Below are 11,133 nucleotides of genomic sequence, written 5' to 3'. Positions count from 1 at the left end.
TCCCTAAAACAAGTAACTAATTAGTTACTTTTTATGAAAAGTAATGCATTACGTTACTTTTGCGTTACTTTTTAAATCTGGGCAGGGCTTGCTTGTTTTTAAATATAAATATTTATATTTTTGGCAAATGTAAAAGCCTTTTTACACCAAAAGCCTCATGATTAGAGAAAAGTACATTCACGTCTGTACGGTAGACCGCAGAAGAAAAAAAAACTTCAGCAATAAAAATAAAGGAAAACAAATGTTAGATTATCTTGACTTTTGCTTATTAGTATGATTGAATTGGATCATCGAAAATATAATCAAATAAATAAAATGGGATTAAATACATAAAGGATATTTGTATTATTTAGCATATTTAATTATTGCAGGTTTTTATTCATTTTGAGGAACACTGTATCTGTTTTTTAGTGAGTGAGATGAATGAATGCATGTTCACATTTATTCTAGAACTAAAGTAACATCTTACTCACAATTTCTCTCAACATGGGGACAGGAGAGCTTTTAATCAATAAATGGAGGGAAAGTAACTGGTGTTACTTATTTGAAAAAGTAACTCTGATATTTTCTTGTCAATTAAAAAGCAATGTTTTACTTTACTAGTTACTTGAAAAAGGTAATATTATTACATAACTTGCGTTACCCCCAATACTGGTCTTGACTATATTTCATACATGGAGGTCAAATAAAGAATCAAATATAACTTGCTGATTCCTCTTTTTTTTTCTGAAACTTTAGTACAGAATCATTAAAAATAAAAAGTGTTTGACCAGCCTTGCAAACCTGGTGAGGAGAGCCTATAAGCAAAACTTCAGTTTTATTGCTAGCCAGCCATGATTCTATCTAAAAAATGCATTTGAGACAGCTTCACTTTGACTATGTTTGCATTGCACTGCAAAAAATGCTTTTCTAGCTTAGATTTTTTGTCTGGTTTCCAGCCAAAATATCTAAAAATTCTTAAATTAAGAAAGTTTTTCTAGACAAGTAAAAAAAATGTCTTGTTTTCAGAAAAAACAAGTCAAAATGAAGTGAGTTTTTGCTTAGAACAAGCAAAATAATCTGCCAATGGGGTAAGCAAAAAAAAATCTTATTTCAACAGAAAACAAGGTTATTTTTCTTACCCCATTGGCAGATTATTTTGCTTGTTTCAATAATTTTTACTCATCTAGAAAATTCTTCTTGATTTAAGACTTTTTAGATATTTTGGCTGTAAACAAGACAAAAAATCTAAGCTAGAAAAGCATTTTTTTGCAGTGTGAATAAGCATAGTAACGATTCTTAATATCAAGAAAAGTCGGAAATAAAAACTAAAAAGTAAAGGTTCCAAAATAAATAAAATAAATAAAAACATGACTCAAACAAGCATGTAGGTAGAGGATCAAGCATGCAAGTGGTAATTTTCATACCTGAAACCACTGAAAAGCAGCATCAAGTTGCAAAAAGGAAAGCAACAATTAAAGGGATAGTTCACCCAAAAATGATCAATTTGTTGTCATTAACTTACACTCCCATCATTGTAAACCTTTATGACTTACTTTCTTCTGTGGAGCATAAAGTAGATATTTTGACAAAATATTTTCTTTTGTGTTTTGCAGAAGAAAGAAAGCCAGGTTTGGAATGATATAAAGATGAGTACATGATGACAGATACAGACGAGACACATTTGCATGAGACAGTGGGCTGTCACTCAAGATGTGACTAGACGTGAACCACAGACTATAAAATACATTACAAACACGTCCTTCATGTCTAACTGAACTTTCACCCGTCATCAGGCATCAGTGTTCCGTCATCAGACACAGCGTTCAAATATGAACTTTATACTTACAGTATACTATAGTTATGAAGTTACGTCACTGTACACCAATGCATGCAGTGTATGCACATACACTGAAAAAAAAAGCTCATGAATCTCTTGTTTAATTAAAAACAAACATGAATAGCAAGCATATTTGTGTCTATTATTTAACTATTAATTTAATCTTTGGTAGGAATGAACAAAAAATTGAAAGGTAAACAAAAGAACATATAAACATAGAACATAGAGTCTATAAACTCTATAAAACGTATCTCAAATTCTAGATGAAATGAACCTCTGCCTTGGTTACTGCTAAGATGCCAGGAAGCTTTACAGAACATTTAATTGAAATGCATTGAGCATTTGGTGATTTTCAGTTAAATGTCATAAGGCAGTAAAATTCCAAAGGACATTATTCTTGTATCAATTGTAACATTGCCAAACATTTTATGTTTTATTTTAAAGAAATTGTTACAGACACTACTGTCTGTAACATAACATGAATAAAAACTGCAAAGACGGTCAATCAATATAGACGCGAATGCTACTCAAATTATTACAAGTGAGAACACCGATGCTCCACTAAAAAGAGCGAAAAGCTTGTCTAAGAAAATAATGGAAAGCAACAAATTCTCAAGGACAATTGGTCTGTACCATTTTTAAGACGGGCGTAGCCAAGTGTCAATGGTGGCATGAGAAATTAACACTGATTTATCCATCATAAACAAAGAATTCTAGCTCTGTCACTGCAGGGCAGTTTCCACTAGGTGGCACAGTTTCAATAACAGGGAAAAGCTCAGGTAACTACTGGGTGCAATTCCCTTTTCTGCCACAAGAGGAACATAGTCACACCTCTTAGACCAAAGATCCTCAACCCTGCTCCTGGAGACCAACTGCGTCCTGCAGAGTTCAGCTCCTACCCTTATCAAACACACAAAACCAGCTAAGGACTTCAGGATTGATTGAAAACCAAAGTCAGGGGTCTTAAAGCAGGTTGGAAATAAATTTAGCTGGATAGAGAGTCCCCATGAGATTGAAGGGCTGGGCTTCAACTCTTATGCAGATGATACACGGGGCAACTTTTTGAGCAATTTTATCGGGCAACTTTTTTTTTGCAATATTGTTTGGGCACTTTCCCATTGAAAATGGGTAACAGATTTCTATCTGGATAACTTAGATCAATCGTGGGCCCTGTATCTCACCTGGTTGCCCATTGACGGCAACATTTGCCAAAGTTGCCCGGCAACATTGCTCAAAAAGTTGCCCAGTGTATCATCAGCCTTAGATGCATAAGCATGTACTTCCACCATCTACATAACATCTGCTTACTTTCTGTATGAAGTTAAGATATACTCTCACTTGTCGCTGCATCTCTAAATACAAGGCCGAGTGACTTAAGACACAGGTGACGCATCTCAGTATCTTAACGCATCGTGCACTGCCAACATCATGGGTTCGATTTCTCGCAAATGCATGAACTGATCAACCCATACCTCGAATGCAATATAAAATGTGATCATTGCTGCGCACTTTGACCATTATTCTGATATTGATGGTGTCTGGCAGGTTAGATATGACTCAAGGTAATGTAGTAGTGAACGTGAGGTAATAGTAAAGAACTCTTGGACTAGGTCATAAAGAGAAGGTGGTATACAGAGGACAATGACGACACTGCACAGTTCTCAGAAATGGCGTGTTAAGTGACCTGTTCGACACACTTTTATCACTTCTTTACCACTCGAGATGTTTTGCATGGTTGAATTATGATTCTAAAGCTGCATATAGAAGCACTGCTTTCACGCAGAGTAAGGTAAGATGGTTAACCAACTAAACGTATAGCATTTCAACACCTACATCAGAGTGACAAATATTGCTATCAGAAGTGTTTTTGTATTCTGAGACTGTTTAAAATGTATGGGTTTCTCAGACAAACCTTAATTCTATGATGCACGACCAAGGCCTTGTTTGTCCAACTTCTGACTGAACATCATTCTTGCCCCAACATGCAACTCTGGAGAAAAAACAACAACACAGTAGGTTAGAAAGTTGATCTTTTCAGGTCGTCATACCTTTAACAGGCAGCAGGTGGCGCCTGAGGATTTACATTTATTCATTTATCAGAGATTAATCAGAGACATTCATTTAGCAGACACCTTTACCCAATGCGACTTACAGAACACACTTAGTACAGATACGTATACGATCATCCAGGAAGAACCTGCGGGAATTTGTCTTTGCTCAAGGGCTTGAGGGCAGGGATCAATCTAGCAACGAGTTCTACATTTAGGCCCTAATTTTTGGATCCTCAGCCACACAAATATGATTGCAAAAGAGAATGTTTGAAAAGACTGAACTATTACACAATTCAAAGCCTCACTGGAAAGTCCTGATGTACGTAACTGTAAAAGCGAACCGTTCATCTGACAACAGAAGCATTTTTAATATGTATAGACACTGATTTGACTTTATTAGGTAACTTGTAGAGTAATGTGGTGAGGTTTAGTGGTTAAGGGTATCCATTTTTAACTGAAAGACCGCAGGTTCAAATCCTAGAAGATCTGATTCATGAACTACCACAGGGATCCTCAAATCTGGCCTAAGAATTTGACATTTCTGCAGAGTTTAGCTCTAACCTTGATCAAATAGACCTAGTCAATATCTTCAAGATCGTTAGAAAATCACAGGGTAGGTGAGTTTGATCAGGGTCGCGCTAAACTCTACAGCGCATTGGCTCTCCAGGGCAAGATTTGAGGACCTTGAACTATTCTGATTTGCCAAGGTTTCTACAAGAAGACTGTACCTGTGGTAAAGATGTACTGTAGGTCCAAACATCAGCTGAATGTAGAAAACCCAGAATAGAAATCAACTGGAACACACTCAGAGGGAGGGTTCTGTTTTGGAATTGAACTTAAAGGAGTTAGAAATTTGGTCCTCCAACCTTTATTCTTGGTCTCTTTGCTTGCAACATACTTTGAGTCCTCGACATACCTTGTTTGATCCCCGGTACCAAAGATGTGGATCAAACAGCTTCTTTAACCAAGGGTTGAAAAATGGGGGAAGACAAGACAGGGAACACGTTTATCAAAAACCATACCCAAGCTCAATTCTGGACTCCTAAGTTCAAAGGATATTGTTACTTGTTTGTGACAACCATAGGCAACAAAGTCGTTTTTGGCTGTGAGCATTAATTGCTGTGTTTGATAAAGAGTTCCTACAAATTGACACAGGAACTCAAGAATGGAAGTTTCTTGCATCATCTAGACCTCTCTGGTTCTACTCGCCCCGCTGCAAGTGGGATTCAAACCGGTGTTTCTGGCAAGGGAGGCAAGTGTGCTAATAAGGACGCTAAAGACTACAGTCTCTAGTGTCAGTCACTAGTCAGGTGCATCTTTAGATAAAGAGAGTGAGGTCTACCTGCACAGCTCTTACTAACTGGCCTCCGTTACATACAGAAGAAAATGAATGAATCACCAACGGAGGGTAATGATGTAGATCAGTGGTTCCCAACCACGTTCCTGGAGGCCCCACAAAACACTGCACATTTTGCATCTCTCCTTGGTTTGAAACACCCATTTCAGGTCTTGGAGTCTCTACTAATGGGCTAATGATCTGAATTAGGTGTGCTTGATTAAGGAGACATGGAAAACATGCAGTGTTGGGGGGCATCCAGGAACGTGGTTGGGAACCACTGCTCTAGAGGCAATGTCAGATTGGGAAACTTGGACACTGTGCCCACCAAAAAAAAAGGTCCCTGGCACATAGAAGAAAATGAGGCAACAAACAATCTTTTGGAGTCCTTACCTAGTCTTTGTTGTAGGTGTAGTCTACTGACGAAAGATCTGGACATGTAACAGATTGCTTAAAAACCCTGTAAGGACAGATCCTTGATCCCAAGCCCAAGCTGTTCAAGAGGACCGTCCCTACAAGAGAACATTGTGATAGCGAGTGAAAGCTGTGGGAACAAATTCATTCCAAGTGGAACTGAGATGAGAGACCTCTTTGTCACTGGGGTCCAAGTATTTTTGTTCCCATGCAATTCAATTGCAATGAAATGAGGACGAGATTGCTGGCAACAAAGAAGCTGGTTTAAATCGCCAGTCTCAATGCACTTTATCATCACTTGTTTTCATGTCTATCATTTTAAACAAGTGTCCAAGTTTTGGAAGACTTATCCCGGTCATGATTCCGGTATCAAAGATGGGGCATCGAGTAACTCTAAGATACAGACTTGGAATCTCTTAGAGATACTCAGTCTGAAGTACCTTCAACCCTGTGACACATCTCAGTTGATCCCACTGCACATAGAGTTGGTCTACTTCCAGTGGTATAAAGTTTTCCAATGCACAACAACCACCAGGACCAGTCAAGACCACAGTTTATCATCTGATCCAAAGAATGATGCCACTGTTCTGAGCTACTTGGACTGGCACAGACCAGCACCTTAGTTTTCTCCATGAGGTCTCTCATCCTGCTACTGTCCTGGCTCAACCTTGCTTATCCTCAGTGGGTATCTAGTCAAGAGCTGCAGGGTGATAGGCTGCTGGCGGACAACTCCCTCGGCAATATTTGCTAAAAAGGGTTGGGAAAAAAGGTAGAAGGTAGCAGTAGGAGGACTTTGAATGTCTCATTGCCTGACCCCATACAAACTGTATGGAGTTTTGGCATGTCACATCCCACAACTCAATCTTTGCCAAAAGCCACCAAGTTGGAGAGCCCAGAAAAGCTGAGGAGGTGAAGCGTAAGCACCACAAACAGGGAAAGTGCATGGCTGTGTTCTTGGCTGCCAGCTCAAAATGATTCAACTACAAACATTTGTGTTCTTTTGCAACATAAGGAAAATGTTCTAGCCTCATACATCAGTTATGAAACATTTGTGTGGTTTGGATCTACTGTCTGGCTCCAGGCCCACTGAAACCTCATTGTCCAGCCAAGTGGTTGTGGGAATACATGATAGCTGCTGCCATTAGCAGTGCTGAAATGTTATTTCAATAAAACTGACGCATATTCATATATGGTTTGACAGAAAACCACTCACCAAGAAAACATCTTGCTGACGTACTTTACAAATGACTACAGATTCGATTGGCTTGAGATCAAGCTCAATCCAAGGCTTCTGGATCTGAAAGTCTCTAGCTTGGGTTGTTTTTGTCTTTGATTATTTATGGTCCAGTAGGTGAAAATGGTGTATTTCTTCAACAAGACAATTATTTGAGGAATCAAATCCTCAAATGATCAACATAATGCTAGCAATGCCAAACCATGGGTTCCATTCCCAAGGGATGCATGCAATGCATATAGCAATATAGCGATGCACTTCTTCAGAAGTACCACTGAACGCGAGGTTGCATTCAAGATCCAAACTTGTTTACTAGCCAGTGTTTAGTTGGTCAGCTGACACCGAGACAAAAACAGGGCCCCCTATTGGCAGCGCTGGGTAGTAACTGATTGCATTTAATGTGGTTTACGTAATCAGATTGCAAAAATTAAGTACATGTCATTAGATTATATTACATTTTAAAATATTTCTTATTGATTACATGATTACATATTAACAAAATAGCAATAAATTAGTCATAATTTATTAATTTTGCCTAATTTAATTTTTTCATCTTTTACATTTTCCTTTCTAAAGTAGCCTATCGCTTATATTCATTAATAAAGCCTTTGAGTTTGGGGAAATTCACACAAAGACCAGTCAATAGTCCAAAAAAAAAAAAAAACTGAAAGGCTACACACCATTTTAACACTATATTTACAAAAAAAATTGCACTTCATATTCTTAACAAATGGATTGTATTTTCTTTCTGTTTGTATTTTTGTATCAATATGGTACAAGATTATCTTCTTAATTAATTTGATTGAAATAAATGATTGATTTAAATCCATGTGATAAACAAATTAGGTCAAACGTAATCTAAAATTAATCGATTACATTACCTAAAATGTTTAATGTAATGGATTACGTTACTGAATACAATTTTTGTCATGCAATTTGGAATCAGTAATGGAATACTAAGTAAACTAAATAAATATGTAATTTCTTAAATTAAGATGTAAATGTGTTAAATCTGCAGTATGATGAAATATTCTTGAATAATTGAGTGCTCAGTTTGAAAAGTAAGTCACAGTTATTCAATATTCAGAATAAGCTATTATATCACAATTTGCATTATGATATAAACTAAGCATGTATATCGTTATGTTATTCTCATAACTATGTCTTGTCTGTTATAAGACTGCTCTCTGTCACTATTTACAAGCTCTATTTGCACTATACTGTTGCATTTGCACTACTCATTACACATTTTTTTAGATTCTATGTATAATTGTATTATTTAAACATAATTTTAAAACTCTACCTTTGTATTTAATGTTACCTGTTATGCACCAAGGGTCTGAGAGTAATGCAGTTTCAATTCTCTGTATGTCCTGTACATGTGGCAGAATTAACAACAAAGCTGACTTTGACTTTTGACTTTGATTATGAGAGCACAGTGTTAGGTGTTTTCAGAAGGACACTGTGAGTTTATCTGGAGTAAGCTAGCATCAGTACAGGTCAGGGAATTAATGTCACCTGTCTTTTCATTCTCTCTAAACCCTTATTGGCTCAAAGCCCCAACCACTCACATAATTTCCTGAGCAGACCTAATTCTTGCGGATGGAAACTACTAGGCCATCTTGGAAGGTTCTTAAGCTACAGAGAGAGACACTTTCAACTCGTAGAGAAGAAAGTGTTTGTATATTAGTAGGTCAAGGGGGAAAGCCTCAGCCGCAAGCCTTAATTTATACTTTAGCAGTGGTTCCACCCAATTTAAAGGCATGCTAATCTCAGAAAAGCATGATCCAGATCACATTACATCAATAAAAAAGTACATAAATAATAAATAATGACAAAAATAATTATTATGTATGTTTTGATTATTATGTTAGTATACCTACCCAAAATGGTAGCTGATCACACAAATGTGCAAAACCATCAGATTGTATGCACCAGTGTTCAGTTGAATTTACTTACTGCTAGAAAGAAAGAGATACTATACTTTATGGATTTCTTTTCATGAAATGTGAGCAAATGTGAAAAAATGGTGATGGGAACATTCACATCTGTATTTTCTGTGATTGTGTATTTATTAATCATCATGTGATTTCATTCATTAATGCCTGACATACTGTAAACCAACTCAACGCATTAGTATCGTTGAACAGCACTGACCTCTGGTGGAAGAAACTTGAGGTGAAGCTCCCACAGAATCAGAATCAGAAGCTGGATTGTTTGTTCTTCTTTCTTCCCACTGCTAGAGTCAAAACTGATGCTGAAAAGGAAACCATTCAAAATGTAAAATGCCTTGTCTTCCTATTATAAAGCCATTTCTTTGCCCGAATAACGGTGAAATACGTATTGCTCTTTCATTTAATCCAATTTGATACAATTATTGAATATACAACGAATTTACAATGAATTCCACATAAAATAATCTGCATATCTTGAGATTTCATTGCAGATACTTGGAATCAAATTGTTCGCTGTAGCTGAAGAATTTATATTTATAGCTTCTTTTAAGCACAGAAATAATCAGACTTCACAGAAATCACTGATAGAAACTTCACCTTACAGTCTTTTGCTTCTAATGAATTCATGAACAATAAACTCATTTCTAATTATTTAACAGATAAAGATGCACACCTTTGCAACTTTAAAGCTAAAGAGATATGCGTGGTTTGTGCAGGGCTTCTGTAAGTTTTATGAAGTAAAATTTAAGACTTTTAAAGACTTTTTAGGACCAATTAAAGAAAATGTAACTGGCAGCACTTCAGAGTTTCCGTTACTCTTTTTTTATTAATTTTACATGCAAAAATTGGCTTATTTTCCTCAGTATTTTTTCTTGTTTTCCTGTGCAAATGTCTCTAAAGATTCTTAAATCAAGGTAGATGCAAAAAATGACAAGATAAGCAATCTTGTATTCTGATAAATTCATCAGAGTGAAGTGAATTTATGATTAAAACTGGAAAAATCTACTTAATTCAAAGGGAGAATGAGTTCACATCCTCCATTGACATTTATTTGTGTTTTAAGCATTAACTCACTGAATTTTGTTCTTGCAAAAACAAGATTTCATATCTTCATAATATCTTCTCAAATAAATATATGCTAATTTTTGGATGTTTAGATATTTGTATTGGACAACAAAACAAAAATACTGACAAAAATATTCATTTTTGCACTGCATGCAACATTTCATGTGATAACTTTATGAATTTAAAACTTTCAGCTCTAATTTAAGACCTTTTAAAGCCTTAATTCATAAGTAATAATAAAATAACAAAAATATTAATAAAGCATGATTAAATGTGGAAAAAATCAACTTAATTCAAAGGGAGAATAAGTTTTCATCCTCTATTGGCAACTATATGTGTTTTAATCATAAACTCTCTGAATTTTGTTCTTGCAAAAAACAAGACTTCATATCTTCATAATATCTTCTCAAATAAATATATGCTGATTTTAGGATGTTTAGATATTTGTAAAGACCTTTTAAAGCCTTAATTCGTAAGTAATAATGAAATAACAAAAACAATAATAAAGCATGATTAAAAGTGTCCATATATACAGACATGCTCATGCATGCTTACCTGTCTCTGCTCTGCATCTCTGCAGCAAATGCCTCTCTCTGTGCCGGTCTCTCCTCAGCCGTGTGTGCAGACGGGGTGGAACAGACGGGGTGAAAGCGTCCTTTTATGCGGAACGGTGTGTGTTATGCCGGTAGCAGGGTCGGACCCAGAGCCAATGGGAGGGAAACATGTGCACAGGACCATCTGCAATGGAAAAACAAATCCTGTAAAGACTGGATGGATTTCGTTGAGTGAGGGAAAGCTGCCCAGATGTCGAAAACCTGAGTAACAGATGTAGTTGTGCACTCTCTACCTAACATACAGGAACACACACATAGACACACACACAGATATTAGTGCGTGTATTAGCTGATTAATAAATTCAGAATTTGTTACAAAACCATACTGATTAATTAAATTATATAACATTATTTGTGCTTTAAAAAAATTATTGAATTAAAACAAAACTATTGATGTAAATTGCAAAAGTCATAAAAATGGTGAAAAAAATATTCATTTTACCCTTATGCATGCATATTTAAAATACACACTCAGCTTTATGCATGCATGCATATTTAAAATACACACTCAGCTTTATGCATGCATGCTTAAAAATACACTTAGCTTTATGCATGCATGCATACTTAAAATACACACTCAGCTTTATGCATGCATGCATATTTAAAATACACACTCAGCTTTATGCATGCATGCATACTTAAAAT

Source organism: Garra rufa, chromosome 12 (assembly GCF_049309525.1).
Source record: "Garra rufa chromosome 12, GarRuf1.0, whole genome shotgun sequence".
Taxonomy (NCBI): Eukaryota; Metazoa; Chordata; class Actinopteri; order Cypriniformes; family Cyprinidae; genus Garra; species Garra rufa.
This window is presented reverse-complemented; position numbering follows the sequence as displayed.